This window comes from Melitaea cinxia, chromosome 26 (genome assembly GCF_905220565.1).
Source record: "Melitaea cinxia chromosome 26, ilMelCinx1.1, whole genome shotgun sequence".
Lineage (NCBI taxonomy): Eukaryota > Metazoa > Arthropoda > Insecta > Lepidoptera > Nymphalidae > Melitaea > Melitaea cinxia.
In genome coordinates this window covers 9,194,061-9,215,621 of record NC_059419.1, presented here as the reverse complement: position 1 = coordinate 9,215,621, position 21,561 = coordinate 9,194,061, and the positions used below count along the sequence as shown (strand labels likewise).

General features: G+C 32.5%; 1 protein-coding gene across 1 annotated transcript in view; it reads right to left on the bottom strand.

The window, feature by feature from the left end:
* Positions 1-20,084, bottom strand: part of LOC123666460 — a 39,733-nt gene extending 19,649 nt beyond the window's left edge. Inside the window, exon 1 of the mRNA XM_045600552.1 lies at positions 19,837-20,084. The gene's annotated coding sequence lies outside the window, so the exon portion shown is untranslated. The remainder of the gene's footprint in view (positions 1-19,836) is intronic.
* Between the last annotated feature and the right edge of the window lie 1,477 nt (positions 20,085-21,561).

Sequence of the window (21,561 nt, the reverse complement as noted above, 5' to 3'; positions counted from 1 at the left end):
TCGACTCAAACTTATGACAAAGACTTTGGCATCTCTTCAGACTCCGTATGAAGATAAACGCCGGCTTTTATTGGTGTGCGTACAGGGTACTATTTAATTGACCGGATCTTAGATATATAGATCTATCATGTAGATAACTCGAGTTTATCTTTACAACCTTCATTCATTACTTGTTATATTTCATGTGCATATTTTTGTCTTGTTTATTTTTAAATGAAGAGTACCTTATTTTTAATTTTAGAATTTTTGTATTTAATTAATTTAAAGTGAATTCTAATTATTTTTTAATAATTTTGAGTTGGAATTTTATACTTTTCTTTTAAATGATAGTGATAAAATAAAATTTCATAAATATCTTTTAAACTTATAAAAGTTTAAAAGATAACTCTTACCTAATCCATTAGTTGGCCAAAAGGGCCGAAATTAAATATTCTACATTCAAAAAGTACATTACGAAATACATTATTATCTTCTATATATTATACGTGAAGCAAAAACTTTGCACCCCTTTTTACGAAAATCGCGCGGACGGAATAGTATGAGATTTCGCATCCGCACACTTCTTGTTTATACACAGGAGTGCAGAATGTTAATTTTTGTTTGTTAATTATGCATGATAATATATAAAATCAATAAAAAAAAAACATTACACACACAACCATGTATTTGACTCACACACGTATATAACGCTCTTTTGTTGATTGTCAAAGTCTGTATTCAAATTGAAATTTGGTTCTTTATTTTCATAATTTTTTGGTTTTCTTTAATTTAAAATTTTAATTACGGTCGAATTTTGACCTCTTAGCGATCACTAGTTTTAACAAATTGAAATACACTAAATACTGAAAAGTCTTTAGTCCTCATTCGATTTGAACCTTTCGAGTAAAATGACATCAGTGAGGTCAATCAGCAGGTTAGGAATGGCAATATAGGTCAAGTTTATTCGAGGCAATTTATCTTGTTTGCAGATAATTATTAAATAAATTTACATACCAATACACTTATTTAGTTAAAGATAAGACTGTTTATGGTTTTGCTTGTTCAATTTTATACACTTAAATATACTGAAACAGGAAGTGATAATGAGTGTAAACCATACATATAATATTTTTAACCTTATTCACTTACTCATTTATCAGTTTTCAAAAATTACCTATGTTAGCTCGAAAAACCGACTTCAATTACATTGATAAGTACCTACGTAATACGAAGTAGGCAGTCAATCAAATAACCATTATTAGAAATACCTTAAAAAGTGTTCGTCAGATATTCCTTTCGATTATAAAAATAGTCATCAAAATCGGTCCACAGATAGTAAAAAGTTATGAGGTAACACATATTAAAAAAATACAGCCAAATTGAGACCTCCTCCTTTTTTGAAATCTGTTAAAAATTGGACGAATGACTTCGCCAATGTCACTTAGAACGGACAAGGCATAAAGGATTAAACAGTGCGGTCGAGACTGCAACATCCATAGAATAAATTTAAAAGACATTTTTTTATTAAATATCTACTAGTGGTCGCCCAGTGGTCGAAATTCGACTATCTATAATATAAAAATGAGTCGCTGAATGTGTTGCTAAGCGCAAAACTCGAGAACGGTTGGACCGATTTCGCTAATTCTTTTTTTAAAATATTCCTTGAAGTACGAGGATAGTTCTTACGGAGAGAAAAATTCTAAAAAAAAAATTTAAATTTCCTGAAAAAGTCTAAAAACAACACTTTTCTATACTCCCATAAAAAAGATTTGTGATAATACTTAAAAGTCAATTTGAACTTTAATACCATACGATAAAGTTTGTGTTAGGCGATACGAAGTTCGCCGGGTCAGCCAGTCTATAATATAAAAATGAGTCGCTGAATGTGTTGCTAAGCGCAAAACTCGAGAACGGTTGGACCGATTTCGCTAATTCTTTTTTTAAAATATTCCTTGAAGTACGAGGATGGTTCTTACGGAGAGAAAAATTCTAAAAAAAAAAAAAAATTTTAATTTCCTGAAAAAGTCTAAAAACAACACTTTTCTATACTCCCATACAAAAGATTTGTGATAATACTTAAAAGTCAATTTGAACTTTAGTACCATACGATAAAGTTTGTGTTAGGCGACACGAAGTTCGCCGGGTCAGCTAGTAATTAATATAAATTATAAGTTTGAACATTATTAAGGTTCTGTTGCCAAAGACTATACTTCTATAATAATAAACAAAAAATTATATATGCGTGGTGTCAAATACATGGTAATAAGTGTGATTTTTTTTTTATGATTTATTGTATTTTTATGCATAATCAAAAAAAAATTATGAGTCTTCTGCATTCCTTCTCTATATAAACTATCATCATTAGTCATTACAGCCTATTCAGTCCACGGCTGGACATAGGCCTCCACAAGTTCACGCCAAAAACAACGTAAACTCATGTGTTTTGCCCATAGTCACCACGCTGGGCAGGCGGGTTGGTGACCGCAGGGCTGGCTTTGTCGCACCGAAGACGCTGCTGCCCGTCTTCGGCCTGTGTATTTCAAGCCAGCAGTTGGATGGTTATCCCGCCACCGGTCGGCTTTATAAGTTCCAAAGTGGTAGCGGAACTGTGTTATCCCTTAGTCGCCTCGTACGACACCCACGGGAAGAGAGGGGGTGGCTATATTCTTTAGTACCTTAGCCACACAGTACAAACTATAAGTGTGCGAAATTTCATACTCCTCGGTCCGCGCAATTTTCGTAAAAATGGATACAAAGTTTTTACTTCACGTGTAATATATAGACTTAATCCTTATCTAACCTAAAACAAAACAAACATTGTTATCTTTTTTTCTTGTAACGTTATATAATTGAGGTAACAAACCCTAGCTATTATCTAACGCCGTCTAGTATTAATTACATATAAATATTGTTTGAATAGAAGTTTATACAATAGAAATGAATCGACAAAATGTATGGCCACTAAAATACGTGTACGTGTGACTCCGAACGACTGGACCAAATTATTTCTTCTTGTGTTCGTTGTTGTGATTGTGTCGTGTTGACAAAGGTTTATAAAACAGAAAATTAAAAAAAAGTATAATTATTAAAAAATATGGCACAGCGTAATTCGTCGTACTAGGTGGTTTTATAATAAAAAACGTATTTGCATAATTGCATGACTGCTTAGATGAAACATATTTATATTGATCTAGCTGTGCCCGCGACTTCGTCCGCGTGGAATTTAACAAAAAAGCTATTGTTCAGTTCGCAGAGTTATAAAATAAATAAATTTCTAAAATAAAAGTCGTAACCGTTTCAGAGATTAGTCGGAACAAACAGACAGACAGACGGACAAAAATTGTAAAAACAAATTATTTTGGTATATGTACCGTGTATACATCCATATATGCATTTACTAAAAAGCGGTTATTTTAATATTACAAACAGACTCCAATTTTATTTATTATACAGATTAATTAAATATATTTTACTCAAGTTAATTTCAGCACATCCAGTAATTCATACATTTTATGATATGTACTCATTTTTACAATATATTATTAAACGAACATTACCATATCAACGAGTAAACACAGCCATAAAATATAACTGCGATGTGGCGTCTTGAGGCATAAAGTATTTTCAACATATTAAGATCCCGTTTCATCGGTTGTCGATAAATCTACCTGACGTATAATAACTGTATCCAACACATAAAAATATTAAATATACATTTCTTTTTACCATCAAAATCAAATATATATTTATTCAAGTAAGCGTCGTGCATATTTAAACAAATAAATCTGTATATAAATACGTGGAGCAAAAACTTTGTAACCCTTTTTACGAAAATTGCGTGGACGGAGGGGTATGAAATTTCGCAGACTTATAGTTTTTATAGTGAAGGAGTGCAGAATGCTATTTTTTTTTAAATTATGCATAAAAAATATATTAAATCAATTAAAAAAAATGTTACACACACTACCATATATTTGACACACACACGCGTATACATATACTCTTTTGGTTATTGTTAAAATCTGTGGTTAAATTATCGTCGAATATCGACCACTAAGCGACAACTAGTAAATAATAAATTCTTTATTGGACCAAATACTTTACAATTTTTTAACCCGCCAAACTGCGAGACAGTTTATCGGCGGAACATAATTATGTATACTTATAGGTATTATAGATTTTTTTGTTCTTTATTTTTTTGTTATTTATTTATTCATGTTATATATGGGATTTAGTCACATAATTATATTTTCAAAAGTCAAATAAGTGTAATTTTATTATACTTAATATACAAGAATTAATAATATTTAAATTCAAATATAATAAAAACAAATTGACATTTAACTTGACAACTTTCTTTTTTAACATGAAATAGTAATTTAGAATACATATATTAAATGATTAAAAATGTATCTAATATAACTATCATGTTGTTTCTATATTATGTGTTTTAATGAATTGTTTACATAACATTAAAGCTACCATTTTTTTTCCAGATCTTTCTACTAACAAAATTTAATGACCTTTGTATCGTAGTGCATGTCCTTAATGTTACATTTTTATGGTTATTAATATATTGATATGTATTTATTTATTTTATACTTATATATCATAAATACATTACAAACAAAGCATAAAGATTGTTACAGACTGTGAAATACAATGGAATATTGGCTAATTAGCAATTTCTTTCAGAATACCCACACATAAAAAGGAAACTTATTATCTAAATTATCTAAAATATAACACAAACTACTACATTTTAGTAATCATCATAGAAGGAAATACAACAAGGGTACGATTTATTCGTCAAACTAATAATAACATTGGCTGACTAGGGTATCTTAACTTCATCAGACCTAACATTAATTGCACAGAATACTGTATACAAAATACTATAAACTAATTTCGTCTCTTTTTACATAGTACTAGCGATATTTTATACCTCATTAGATTTTGTAGTCTAAAGAGCAGGTCTACCATCGTAGGTGTGCACGTATTACATCAGGCAAGTGGTGACAAGGACGTTTAGTTGAATCAACAAGTTTTTTTGTGTAGGTATGTAATGTTATTTCATATTTAAGACCTATGTCGCCACGTGTATGTAACGACAAGCCTTTGTGTGTCGATTGGAGGGAGAGTTCAGTTATGAAACACAATTAATGTAACTTAAACATACTTATATTAATCCTTCCCTGTTACGTTGAGGAACTTGATAATTTAATATTTCTTCCTTGTATATGTTTTTTTTTTAATACACAATGATAGGCTTGCGTTTGACCACTTTTTTACCTGATGATAAGTGAAAATGCGGTCTAAGATGAAGCACGCTTACCTAGAAGCAACTTGTTCACTCGCGACTTAAAGATCCCCAGGTTATAGTTTTTCGGAAACACAGACGCTGGTAGAGAGTTCCATTCTTTGGCTGTACGTATCAAGAATGTACTAGCGAATCGCTTAGTGTGTATAGGATTGCCTTGCGTGCCCTGTAAATGTATGATGTTTTTTCAACCTATGTGTTAGTCAGGTTTACGTGGATTATCACGTAATGATAAGCCGTCCTTTGATTATAAAATAAAAATACTACCAATTGCAGTGCAGTCAAGTAAATACGTATATAAATAAATAAACGCTTCACACTTAACGCCCCCCCCCTCGGATTTTATTGTGTGTCGGGGATCCAGAAACACACACAATACACAAGCACAAACGCCCAGACCACGACAAATATGGCCAATACAAATGTCTGTCGTGAGCGGGGGTTGAACCCTCGACCAGAAACAGCCAGAGCTGTAGCCGCTACGCCAAGGAGTAGTCATTTTTTTTGTGATCAGTGTTTCATTGATAAAGCTTGATGTGCAAATGGTCTTGTCTTCGATACATTGACAGGTACTTGTTCCTTGTAAAATTGACATTTAATCAAACATGCAACCGATTATATTCATCATCATCATCATCATCATTACAGCCTAAACAGTCCACTGCTGGACATAGGCCTCCACAAGTTTACGCCAAAAATAACGTGAACTCATGTGTTTTGCCCATAGTCACCACGCTGGGCAGGCGGGTTGGTGACCGATTATATTACTACATGTCAAAAGTTCAAAACGGTTATTTTGACAGTTTCCTTATTCTACTATTCTATTAATGGTTTACTACTGAGTTTCATAACTTTCTATTGAAACGTCAAGGTTTTACGTTTGAATCCGCGGAAGCTAGTACAACATCCAGTTGCTATTATGACCACTTCACATGATCATTAAGGTTTAAGAAGATTCGTTTTTATTTTAGTAGTATTATTAAATACAATGTTAGATATAAATAGAACAGTAATATAATATGTTAATAGTTTCTTCTAATAAGTCGGTTAGTAGGTATTAAAGATATTGAAACCACAATTAGGTAGGTACATGTCTCGTAATCTGAGTATTAATTAGTTTGATTTTAATATTATTTTTGCGTTGAAAAGCCTTATTTACTGAGTACTAAATTATAGGAACAACTAGCTGGACCTCGCGATTTCGCCCGCTTTGATTAGAGGAAAAAAAATAGCCAACGTAGCATACCTAACCTTCCTTTTTAAATAGTTTAATTTTTTTAGTTGTGAATGCCTGTAGACTAAGCAATTATCTGTACAATGATATGTAATTTATGTGGAGTAATTGTGAGTTTTTTTTCTAAAAAGGGAGGCAAACATCTTAACCTAAGCGTATTAATATATATGATACTCAAGTAAAACCACGTAGATCAATTTCATCTTGAGATTTTTCGAATCGCATTACTCTCTGCATCTCAAAGCTAATACGTTATTTGGCTCAATTCCACTGAGTATTTCTGAGAAGCGAATTAATAAAAGTACGATTTATTTTCTACTCAAAGTACATATTGTACTAAAACTGTGTCCGGTGAGGTCCGTAGGCGGATCGGTTTTAGAATGCCGCCCGCCCACAAGCTCCGGACAACGATTTTGTAACAGCTTTAGCTTTGACACCATTTACTATATGGAGCTTATATCCGATGTAAGAAACATCTTTAGACTATTTCAACCATCATTTCAACTTTTTTTTTGAAGTAAGACTTCTTTACGCATGCTTGTCTTGGGGAATAAGCTGGTGAATGAGTGACGAGAGCGTTACGACAAGTGTGATCAGGCGAAGCAAACGGAAGTTGAGAGGGAGATATAAGTTACCAGACAGAAAGAGGGAGAGTCGTAAGTTTTACTTCAGTCGTGTGGTCTAAAGCACACTCGTTGTTTTTAAGTCTATAAGTTTAACTATTATTCCTATAAAAAAATCGAACCGAAATGTACAGACTACACCAAATTGAATAGCCCTTTTTTTGTTTTCGAGATTTATATATAAAAAAATTAAAAATTTCCAAAAAAGGAATGGCGGTACCTACGATTATCGGATCAGCTACTAATTATTACAGTTCTCATCTGAAAATAATGATTTAGCGAACCTTTGTAAAATATCTCGTAAAGAAGGTTATCTGCATTTTTACGTACTGGAGATTTATTTTTGTGTTTTGCTGAACATTACCCGTTCTAGTTTCGTCTGAAGGTCGCATACCAAACCAAAATAGTTCAGGATTCAGGCAATAAAACCCAATTCTTAATAACCTTACTGACAAATGAAATTTATATTACTTTTTCTATATATATAAAAATGAATGTTTTTTGTATGTCCTTTATAGAACTGTAAACTATGCATTTGATCATGTCATGATCTTCAGCAAAATGTGTATGTGTTGTCGTGTGTGTTGTACATGAGCCCACTAAGGTTTTTGAGTGGGTACGACGAAAAAAAAAACGTAGCAACGCGCGCAGGGAAGAGTTTCACTAATAAAAAATACTATTTTTTATTAGTAAAACTAGCTGTACTGATTGGTAACTGATTACAAAGTCCCACTTCCTACTAATATTATAAATGCGATAGTATGTGAGTATGAATGGATGTATGTTTGTTACTCTTTCACGCTATAACAACTGGACCAATTATTACTGCAACTTGGTATGTACTTTTTATCCCGACATCCCCACGGGATCTTAAATTACGCGGGTAAAACCGCGTGGCGCCGCTAGTGTCGAATATAAGACGAACGAAAACCAATTAGTGATGTAAGTAGGACATAGAACATTTTATTAATAGAAATAATGACGACAGTTACGATTTATTTATAGTTCATACTGGAGATATTAATAAAGTAATAATTTCAGTTAGGACATACTACTATCAGGGCCTGGTTCTCCAGTTTCTGATAAAGCAATTTAATAGCAAGAGTTCTTTTGGCTGTTTTACTTCTACTAATAAACTTTTATTTATTTATTTAGATATCAGACATCTAAGTACCAGACACGTAGCTGCCGGCGGAATAACAGACCTTATTTTACTCTATATTTTAGCCTGAACAAAAAATAAAAATAAATTTCAAACACGGTACTAACATGTATACAAAGCGTTAAAAAGGAACCAACAAAAATAGTCCAACGGATGAACAAATCTACAGCTTAGATCTATTTTCGTCCTCTTTTGTCGTACAAGTGTCACATATGTCTGTCTCGCGTCTCGCTCAGCCAAGGAGAATCGGTTTTTAATGAATAAGATATTAAATAAACAAATGTGACGCGGTTTTGTATTGAAGGTTTGACTTATATAAGAGAAGACGGCCTTGCTGGAGTTGAGCCTGTTTCTATTAAATTTATTGTCAGTATCCAATAATTCTTCTAAGAAACAATCCATATTAACGGAACGGGACTAGCGCGTTGGCGCAGTTTGTAGTGGCCCTGCTTTCTGTTCTGCGGGTTGCGGGTTTGATTCCCGCCCGAGTCTGGGTGTAATATAATATTTGTATTTATATATTTATATATGTTTTATTTCTATGTATTTTTATAAAAAAAATAGTTATATCAGTCGGCTGTTACCTCTAACACAAGCATTCAGTTGCTTACCATAGGAACAGACGACCGTGTGTGTATGTTATATGATATATTTATATTTATTATTATATAACATGTATTTTTTCAAGTAAAACTTCTTTACGCAAGCTTGACTTGGGGATGTAGAGAATGCGTGACAAGTGTTACGAAAAGTGTTATCAGCACACACGTTTTCTTTCTCTCTTTCTCTCATAGTTACGCTTCGTATATCTAAGACACAGTGTTGGCCTATTGTGCAGGCCTTGCCAGTCGTGTGGTCTAAAGTACACTCGTTTTTTTTATTGTTAATCTCTTTTCCCTTTTCCTAAGATAAGGAAGGCTAATAAACAATTGTTGTTGTAGATTTGCAGATCTACATGTTGTATTCCTTCGGACGTAATAAGGTTGATCGCAGTGTGAGATGAATTTTAAACTCAAAAAAATTATATGATGCTAGCTGAAATGACAGACCGGTTGGCAGACGCGTGAGAAAGCAAAGCAATTCTTGAGTTTAGAAGCACATCAATCAATGATCTTTGACCTAACGTTTAAAAGTCGTAAGTGTGAAGGACGTGATTCGGCCAAAGTCAGGCGGAAATTTAAACATATTTCAATTATTTAGTATATTTAGTTTTTTTTCTCAAGTCAATAAGAATATAAAGATATTTTAAATTTACAAATTTCAATTCTCTTATGTCTTAGCCTTATATGTATCATTATCACAGAGACCTTTCATACAAGGTTAAAATAATACCAAACAATTTGATTAAACTTCGCATACAATTTGTTAATTAAAACGTACCATAAATAGTAATAAACGACAAACGTGTCTGAATATCGCCCAAATACATACCAAGGTTATCTGCTCGACCAAAAAAAAAAATTAGTGCATACAGAACAGGTCTGACTCGTTTTAGGTTACGTTCATATGCCACAGTTATGTTGATTGGTGTTGAAAAAAGTCTACCATTTGATATCTCTTACAATGTTTTTAGAACTTAAAATTTTGAAATTTAAATATTTAGGAATTGTTTGAGTTTTATTGATTTACTGAACGAATACTTACTGACTAATTTCATTAGAAAAATAGTGTGTATGTAATTCACAGACATTGAGTTTTCAAATCACGACGATATTTTTTTATTATTATTATTATTATTTTTTCTCTCTAATTACCTAAATTTTCTTGTTGACTTTTTGGGTCTTTGTTGGCAATTACTATAAATTGGTAAAACAAGTTTACATATACCTTCATCTGCGAGGCTTGTCTCCATTTGGACAAGTTGAGCACATGATCCTGTATTCTTAACTTTGGGGGGGGGGACCTGGTGACTTTAGTACAGGTATTTTATACCTTTTTTGAGCACCAGTCCTTCGCTAATCGTGTTGTCAAACTTTGTGTAAAAAACTTTGTGTAAAAATTACTTATAACTTATTTTCCTCATAATGTAATCTTCATCTAAATAAATATTATTATTATTATTATTATTATTATTCTAAAAAAGGTTCAATTCAAAAGAATTACATTTATGTTCATGCCTATATAATTGCTAATACATTAGCAATAGAAGCCCTGCTCAAAATTCCAAATAAAAAACAATTATTTGTATGGGAAGTTATTCTATATTTCTGGACAAAAAGATACAAAAATACTACTAACAGAAGGCATAATTCTCTATTAACATTTCTCTACGACTTAACATTTAGAGTCGTAGGTCGTGGATTCAACTTTCTCTCACTTGCAATATTTGTTTCCTGACAATAAAACTGCTAGTAATTTATTACGATTTCGTGTCTGTTGGACCTCAAAGAATAGAACTGTCAAAAGCTCTGCCCAGTTAAGTCCGTAGTTTTGAGTGATGTTGACATCAGACACTAAGAGTTCTAGAATTTATTTTGGAGTTTGGAGTTTACTCCTTTTCATAAAAGGCCCACGGTATGAAAATATATTGTGAGTAAAATCTACTGAACGAATGACCTCGTTACGTTTCTAGTAACGCCATCTATATATGTATCATCTCATAAATTGCGTTATTTAATTCGTTTTTTACCATTTGATATGGTATTAATCTTTTTCTTAGACTAGTAAACCTTTTTTGTGCCTATTTAGACAGTCGATCTAAAGGAGTAAACTCCAGTCGTGTGGCGGAGCTGACACACACACACTTTTTGTTTTATTTATCTGGTTTAATTTTTTTAAATTATAACAAATTTAAAAAAAACGGTAATACTAGGTATTACCAAAAATAAAATATTAAATGCTTACCTATATAGTGTACTTTATTATTATTTCTCCATAGATTTTATTTTCAAATAGTGTGTATTAGCATGTATCCGGTCCGGTTAAACTATTATTATAATACGTATATATGACGAATTATTTTTAGATTAAACAAAAAGTGACGTGTCTAAAATCAGTAGTCCAATGGCACCTTTTGGCAGCCGTGCCAAGTGGGCTGTCTCGCGTAGGCTGAGTCAGGAAGTTACATCATAATTCATATCACCTGTGCCAGACTAGATCACAGACTTTCTCGCATCCATGATAAATTACTTGTATGTAAAGCTTTGTCAGGAAATACTCGATTTCCATTAATAACAGATTTCCATAATAGGAGTTCTAAGTTGAAGTATATTTGTGTGGTAACTGGTTCGAATAGGTATTTAATTGGAGGGCTAAGCCCTTCAAGGAACGCCATTTAACGAATATATCGTTTATTAGTCGTAAAGTGAACAGTAGACGAAGAAACTAGAAGAAGATGCTATTAGTTAAATATTAATTTTGAATCATTATTTTCGTCCTTACATAAATTTATTTATTACATAAATATTTATGTATTATTTATTTATACTATCAGTAGGATAAATGTTTCACAAAATATATCAAATGTTAAAGTATTTAATATAACGACACCAGCAAATTATACAACGGCAACTCGAATTTTAAATAAGTTGGTTTTTATATGCGAACTTGATAAAATGTGTTTTTATAAGTACTAAAAAAATTGTGAAATTGCAATTAACTATTAGAGGCCCCGAATTTCAAATAAGTTTCTTAATTAATATAAAAGGTATCACGTTTTTCTCTCATCGAAACTCTTATCTTATCTCTAATTTGAAATCGCATAAGGTAGATAAGTAGGTACCTGCTGTATCTAAATTCATCAAAACTACATCTTTGATGTTTACCTACGTGTTTTATGAATGAACTTATAATAATTATAAACAACAAGACAATAAATATTCTTAAATTGTTTTACAAATACAGTTATGTAATATATACTTTTGTTATTTAAGTGAAGCGCTATGTATTTAAGAGTCATCGTTCAAGCATAACGGGGTTTTTTTCGTCTCGCAAAAAGTTTGTTGACCACAGATCACTTGTATATTGGTATTAAGTTTCTTCGGTACTTTGATAAGTTGAAACTTGAACTTTAAGAAAGGTCAATCATCTTTTCTCAACTGGATTATAAAACAAAACAACACAGTAATTTAACAATTACTTCATTTAGGAAATGATTGTATTTAAAGCTTTGTATTTTTTTCAAACTTGTTACAGAATTGAATTACAAAACGTTATTATCAAGGAAATTATATTTTCTTAACGCAAGAATTTTTTTAAGTGGAATAGTGTAACTTCTAAAACACACGATTTTCTTTTTCTACGGCAAATAATTTAATATGATTTTTTTTAAATAAATACATATAAATAAATACAAATAATAAACCCAGACTCAGGCGAGAATCATACCTACAAACTCCGGAGCAGAAATCAGGGCCACTACAAACTGCGTAGGCTCATAGATCGATTGAATACTGTATAAAATATTATATGAAACTACTAGATAGTATTTTATCCAATTGCAATACCTATAAAGAGGACATCGTCAAATCGCAAAAACCCTTACTAAACAAAGAATTAGAAAAAAATAATACATTCTTTTTATCTTATGATTCTTATGAAACAATCTTATAAAATATCACTATCAATAAATTTCATTATAATTCTGATAGAAAAACCTCTTTGATGTTAAATAGTTTCGTGACAGATATAACAATATCTTTTGCAATGTATTCGTTTGACGTTGGTGGCCTGCATCCATTACATCAACAAGTATATCATCTAAAATTATACATCAATATTATCTTATTTACTACTAGTGGATATGTCTGTTGCTGTTTTTCCCGTGTTGACGTGGCTACTGTCCTATGGAAAGACTCTTATAACTCGGTATGAGAATTTGGTCTGTTTTTTTGATTTTTTTTCCATAGTGTGTGAGATATAGCATAATTTATAGGATATGTAACTTTTGGACATGTAACTTGAGACTATAAATTGACGTCACAAATACTCAACAAGTTCATGAGTGATTTGACCTCTTCTCAGACTCACAGGACTGACCTTCTTTTCTATTTCTCTGGCATTTGGGATAGAATTAAATAATTAGGTATGTATATCACTGACTCAGACTCAAACAATCTTCCGTTTAAACCCTAATAATAGTAAGAGGTTGCCATAGCCGAGGCCTTTAACATCATAGACATCACAAGTCAACACATCTTCAAAAGGTTCTCAGGCTACCGTACCCACCACAGGACCAGAACACTATTTGAGAGCAGAATTATTTGGCTATTTTCTGCAACATTAGACGTATTTTTCCGTCGAGCTCTACATTTGGGACAAGATATTTTTTGACGAACCCTACCTTAAATAGTATTCTCTCTTTGTAGTAATATAAATAAAATTTGGCAAGTCAAATGTCATTGACAATACTTTTGATGACCCAATTTCTACTTCTTGTAAATAATGATAACAAATGCAATGTATAAGCAAAAATTACTCAAACAGATCGTCATTTTACATTAATTTTATCGAAGGTTAATTTTTAAATTCCCGTTTTCCCTGATTCCGAGAATATCTCAAAATAGCCAGCTTATATGTCAAGGTACTATAGTGATTTCACAGTACACAGTAATTTACAAGGTCCTCAGGTCGTGATGCTTTTATTGTGTAAGAAATATGACACATTACGTATTCTGTGTAACATTCGCAATGGTTTAGAATATGGCCTTAGCGGTTGAATGTTGAGGATAATGTTTGAAGGAATTAGATATACCGAAATGTTTTTTTTTATGAATGATATAAATAACTTTTTTGGTAGACGTAATGTTGTTGGTAACTTGACTTTTGTAAATTTATGCATTCGGTGCGACAAAGCCAGCTCTGCGGTCACCAAACCGCCTGCCCAGCGTGGTGACTATGGGTAAATAAAACAAAATGTTCACGCCTTTTTGGGCGCGAACGTGTGGAGGCCTATGTCCAGCAGTGAATTGCGATAGGCTGAAGTGATATAATATGAACGCAAGCAACACGTTTTTATTTGAACCAAATCTTCAATAATTTAGTAATCTATATCTCGGCTTCATGGATAGGCGCCAAGTTTTAATATAGCGCTCTCGGTAGCTGATGTCATCGCACTGTTTACACGGATTCAGAAACATTGTTCTGCGCGTTGCATAGGTGTGAATAATTTTGAGCTACAATTAAATAAGCAGTTTAAAAAAATTCAATTTGTTTTTTAAATTCTAATAATACTCACACGTTGTTAACGTTCTAACGAAACAATTTTAATACCAAACTTTTTGGCGTTGCATAAAATTTCGCCTAATTGTTGAAGTAAAATTTCTTTACGCACTCTTGACTTGAGGAGTAAGCTGGTGAATGCGTGACGAGAGCGTTACGAAAAGTGTGATTGGGCGAGGCGAACGAAGCAAGGAAGCACACATTTTTCTTCTCTATTTCTCTCATAGAAAGTTACATTTCGTATATCTAAGACAAAGTGCAGACCTATTGCTAAGGAAGTTACTTCAGTCGTGTTATCTAAAGCACACTCGTATTTTTCGTACCTCACAATAAAAATCGATTATTTCTTGAATCAAGTAGGATTCAAAAGCACTTTTGATTCATCTTTTCCCAAAGCATACAATGTTTTTTACACTGTATGCTTATTTTTTACAATGGTTAATTTGAAGCTACCGGTTATAATACCGTATATGGTTCTGGAAATATTAACAAGAAACTCAACATTTGCTCTTAAAAAAAAAGACAACCCAGTCATTATAATAAAATAAACATTACAATCCTAACTATCAAAACAATTAATACTTTCGTGAGTATGCATAATGTATTATGAAGAGGATGTCTTACTCACTTAGTAGTAGTAACTCACTTAGTTTAGTATCTTAATAAACTGACAAACACCGCAGTTTCACTTGAGTTCACTTTTGGCAAGCGTGTTATAACTTGACATTTATAAATAACACCCCTCCTGTCTTATGAGTCGTATTATGAAGTTTCATAACTTGACTCAATAAACAGACTTAGACATTCGGAATTTACACAGAATATTTAGACCGAGATTATATTAATAAAAATATTAGCGAATTTACTAATCGAACACTCACTTTAGCCTATCACAATCCACTGCTGGACACGGGGCCTTGCTTGCATGGGCTATGCCCGTCTTATTTCAAAGCCGTTGGATGGTTATCCCGCCATCGGTCATTTATAAGTTCCAAGGTGGTAATGGAACTTTGTTATCCCTTAGTCGCCTCTTACGACACCCCACGGGAAGAGAGGGGGTGTCTATATTCTTTACTGTCGTAACACACAGGACAATTTGTCGAATTCTGATAACTTCAGAGCAAAATTATTTTAACCAGCTTCTTACTGTTATGTTAGAATTATAACTTATGATTTTTGAACGGAAATGTGACCTTTTTCCAGTTGTAAGACATTTATGAATGACAGCAAAAGGCACACACGTTTCGTCACAAACGGATAATTGCCAAATGAGTTTTTGGTAATACCAGTTTTTAACAATAATCCACTAATTAGTAGTATATTCTTACTGCTGCTATGAGCTACTTAAATCGGTTAAGTTAAATTTGCTTTTGTATCATAATTATCGACATTAATTGAATTTTCTTGTGACTTTTTGATAAATGGAATTTTTACTAGAACAAATTAAAAAGGACAGTTACTGTTTATTTTTTTGCATCACATCCAAGACTATTCACCTCTTAATGTTGAAAATGGATTTGAAATTATAGTAAAAGATGTAAGGAAAGTTATTCTGTTAAAATTATATCATAACATTTTAATTTATAACTTTCGCCTGCAAACACACTTTTTAATGCTCTTCAGGATATATTAACAATGTAACTTTTATTTTATAAATGACCTAGAGTCCTAGACGATTTTTATCGTGTCCTTCTGTACTAATCTGGTACACAGCATCATTCGTCACCGCAAAATGACAGTGCATTAGATTTATTTAATGGAACAACAAGTGACAAATGATACCTCTGCTAACTATATGGGCGGTGAAACCCACTGTCTATGTACCATTGTTCATATGGTGTAAGTTATTAAGGTAGAGCGTATCGCTCAGAATCTCGAGCAGCCCGACTAGGGAAACATCTTCAGGCCACATTTTTAAAAAAGTTATCGATTCATTACAAAATATTTAAAAATAATTGAAAAATTATAAATATCTATAAGGTATAAGCAGGTACAAACCGTCAGAATTTTTCCAAAAATATTTTGGACGATGTCTCAACAATGTTAAGTTCAAGGAAGAATAGATAAAGCTCCATCTAGAATTTGAGCCCGATTATCGATCTCGTTATCGTGCTGTGTGGCTACGGCACTAAAGAATTTAGCCACCCTCTCTCTTCCCGTGGGTGTCGTAAGAGGCGACTAAGGGATAACAAGGTTCCACAACCACCTTGGAACTTAAGAAGCCGACCGATGGCGGGATAACCATCCAACTGCTGGCTTTGAAATACACAGGCCGAAGACGGGCAGCAGCGTCTTCGGTGCGACAAAGCCCGTACTGCGGTCACCAACCCGCCTGCCCAGCGTGGTGACTATGGGCAAAACACATGAGTTCACGTTATTTTTGGCGTGAACTTGTGGAGGCCTATGTCCAGCAGTGGACTGTATAGGCTGTAATGATGATATCTATCTAAACCTATTTTTGTATTATCCACTAGATTCTAGTAGATAATAAATGACATGACCATAAGGACTAACATCAATAAGTATTAAAATAATTAATATAAAATACATATAATAATATGCCCTAGCCTTGAGCATGCAGTCTAGTGATTCAATGGGATGTCAATCAGAAGTCGATCAGGAAGCAGTGACGTCGCCTAATAATGCACACTACCATAATAGCTATGATTTCTTTATCACTAATTTATTCAGCCAATAACTTTATACACGGATAGTGGTGTCAGTTTATTTACAACAGTATTTCCTAGCATTTTTTTTCACAACTAAGTCGACAACCAAGCATACGGCTTACCTGATGGCAAGCGATTACCGTAGCTTATAGACGCCTGCAACACCAGAAGCATCGCAAGCGCGTTGCCGAATCTAGACACCCCACTGTGTTTCGATTGAATTCTTAAACAACGAAATAAATACCTAGATATTAAATTTACAAACAACAGCTGCCAACCATCTAGTATTTATCGGATTTAACACCTCGAGGTCAATCCATAACCATAAGGTTTAAAAAAAAAACACTAATGTGCTTTAGACTACACAACTGAAGTAAAACTTATATCTCCTTCTCAACTTCCGTTCGCCTCTTCCGATCACACTTTTCGTAACGCCCTCGTCACGCATTCACCAGCCTCAAGTTAAACGTGCGTGAAGAAGTTTTACTTCAAAAATATTACAAATAACACCCATACCATTTTTGGTTAGAGGCAAAAATTCAAAAGACATGTAAAAAAGTAATTTTATTCAATAAAAAGGATTTAACTATAAAAAGTTGTAATAAATTGTTAGTCATATGAAATAATTTGTTTACTGTTTATCGAAGGTTTTCTTAAGATGATTCAATACTGCATTATATCATCCCGTTTTCTTATAAATCCGTGGGCCTTGTTCTCAATATTGGTCACGGTTATTTCGGCTCCGAACCGCAAAACATGCGTCAGGGATACCTTACAAATACCTATTGTTTTATTAATTTTTCAATTTTAAGGAAAATTAATTATATCATATTAACTAAATTAACAGCGTACTATTTTTTTCGTTGAGAACCATTCATAAATGTTTGTCATTCTAAAGTTAGAGTTTTTGGATTATCCCTTTTATGGCATCGTCATATTTTGTGTTAAATATTTTTTTTATGTATCCATATTAATTTCATGTATATAGTCACGTACAGCAATGCCATACAATTGAAACAATGTAAGCACATACGGAATCGTGAAGAACGACGGCGTTAAAAATATGATTTGAAGTAACTTTTATTTGAAGCAAATCTAATCACTTCTAAATGTGCATAAAGTTGACATTATCTACCTTAAAATGTATCTGTCTGTGAGGATGTAGTAATGCAAGTTCCTATATAAGGTCCTAAGGGACCTATTAGATTATTAAACTCCTTTAACTATAATTGATAATTTTGATACAATTTTCAAAAGCTTGCAAATGATCGCTCCGTTAGTTTTAGTGGGAAAACGTATACCTAATACGGTAGAAACTTTTAAACTTACTGACAGTTTTAATAGTAGGGGATTTACCGCGATTTTTATTTTGATACTTCAATTATTTCGGGAACTTTGCAGACTACGAGTACATTGTCAGAGTAGACATCGGTACGAAACTTTTACGCTTACGCTTCAGCCTGTAATATCCCACTGTGCATAGGCCTCATTCCCCATGTAGGAGAAGAATCGAGCTTAATCCACCACGCTGCTCCAATGCGGGTTGGCGGATATATTCCCTACTATGAGTAACGATCGCTATCAGGTGTACATAACAGGGATCGACAGCTTAACGTGTTCTCTGAGGCACTGTGGGGAGACCCACAAGGATTAGCAACCAGACCGAAAATAAATATTTGTATAAACACAAATATCCACTCCGAGCGGAAATCGAATACACGAGCGTCGGTGTGCCGATACGGCACACGCACCATTACACTAGAGCGGTCGTCATCTTACTATTAACATGGTATTTAATCACCATATCCCTATAATATCCCACCGCTGGGCAAAGCCTTCTCTCTAAATGCAGAAGGAGACTCTTGCACAGCAGTGGCAATATAGAAGAGAATTTTTGAGAGAAGAGAGAAATGAACTTGTATTATATCACTAATTACATTCATATGACATTTTTAGGGTTCTGTGGTCCTTTCGGGGAAAAGAAATAAACGGAAACCTTATAGGATCACTTTGTTGCCTGCCTGTCTGTCAAGACCGTTTTTTTTTTTTTAATATTTAAAAAATACAAATAGCATGAAGAAATCGTTAACGACGACATCATTTCTATTAAAGTTTATTAGTCAGTGAAAATCGAATCATGATGTATAACCGCATATCTACGAGATAATAATGACTTCATGTTGTATAACGATCGTCTATGAAAAAAGTTTTTATATACATCGATGCAATTAAGAAAATTTGTTAGTGTAGTCGAGATTATGTAATTTAAGAACTAATAAAATATTGAATTTGATTATTTAAAAACAAAAACAGTAAAACTTTTTCACTTGTTTTTGAGTTACGATACAAATAATGTATCGATAACGCTGATATCCCATAAATTGGCGATATTAACGTATTTAACCAATAAGATGACTATTATCAAGGAAATTATATTACGTTCATTATTCCAGCACAATACCTTTCGTACTTCTAATACATACTTTCAACTTAGCCCCGAGCCAGTTTAGATCCTACTTTTATCATCCTAGACTCAGCCCATATCTGAGAAAATAACGGAGAGCAAACAACCATAAACGGTTGCGAACTACTTATCTCGAAGAAAAATCTTGTTTCGACGACATTTACGTCATAAATCTTTTTTGGAGGTCATTAAAATGCTAAAATTTATTCAATAAGAATACACTTACGATTTACAATATTCAGCTGTCTTACAATTCAGGTGAAATTATAAAACACAACACTATACACTGTTTTTACTAACACTTAAATTATTTTTATTTCATTATATTACACAAACAGAAGACGAACATGTGTATTTTATCGAAATTATTTGAATTTATATTCGATCGTAAAGTGCGCGTGCAGTTCAAATTCGTTCGCGCGCGGAATGACGATTTTAGCGCGCGCTAGTTAAAGGAAACGCGGGAAACGAAGAATCAAACGAGATGAACTTGTTCACTGGAGTTAAATATTTCTCTCTCTTTCTTTTGTAATTTATAAATAAATATATATATAAGAATGGATTATTTATTTATTTTTAAATACTGCGTAAGCACCGTGTAGTAAATTAAATAATTAACAACACAAAACATATTTTGTCTAAATATTCTGATACATTCATGGATTTATAGTTTATAATTTTTGTTTGATTAATAAATAGAGGCGTTTATTATATGTGATTTTTAGAAGCGACACTACGTGCTTTTCTGTCTTAATCTTTAATAAATTACCCCTAAATTTTCTTATGTTCGCTATTTAATAAAGATAAAAAATGGATAAAAAGATATAATGCTTTTTTTAGATTTTGAATATTTGCTCGGATTAAATTATGTATTCGTGTTGCTAGATGTCGCTAGTTCATAATATGCAAAGAAACACAACGATTGGTAAAAGTTAAGTTTCGTATTTTCAATTGGTTTAAGAGCTCAGCGATAGGTGGCGCTGATACACTATAATTAGAAAATGAGTCCATTTATTCAATTAGGATAAAATTGCTTAGAATTATGAAATTGTTTTATTTTTAGAGTTTCGGACTCCAATTCAACGAAATATTAAGATACTAGCGTCCTTCCGTCTGTTAATATTGAATTAAAAAAAAAATGTATAGCAACAAATAACTTAACTATGGTAAAAACTAAAAAAAGGCTTGATATATTATTATTGTACCTACCTACATAAAATGTAGGTAGGAATGAGGTCGACATTTTTTTTGTGTAAATATTGTTTCGGTTGTTATAATTATTTATGAAATACCTTATTACACAATACAATTCTAAATTTTACTTTGATAAGTACATAATCTGAGAGTACATAATTATTATTATGTATTTATATTTTTATAAAAAGATAAATATGTAAATAAATAGATACATAAAAATACAGATGGCTGACAAGTACCTATATTAGGTATTACCTTCTACTTACCTACAACAAAAAATAAATAAATAACCTGCAAAATTGTAACGATAGCAGACAATGTAATGAAGTGTACTCTGTGTAATGAAGTATCAACACAAATATGCCAAGATATTCTATTTAATAATTTCTAGTACTTAATCTGTACCTGCTCTGTAAAAATAAATAAAATTAGTACTGTATCTGTTTGTAATATTAAAATAATCGCTTTTTAGTAAATGTATATGTAGGTATGTATACACGACACATATACCAAAATAAGATTTTTTTGTAGGAAATTTTTCTGTCTGTTTGCCCCGGCTAATCTCTGAAACGGCTGGATCGATTTTGACGGGATTTTCACTGGCAGATAGCTGATGTAATAAGGAGTAACTTAGGCTACTTTTTTAAAATTTATTTATTTATATAAATGCGAACTGAACACTAACTATTTTGTTAAATTTCATGCGGACGAAGTCGCGGGTACAGCTAGTTAATTATAGAATCAACAATTAAGA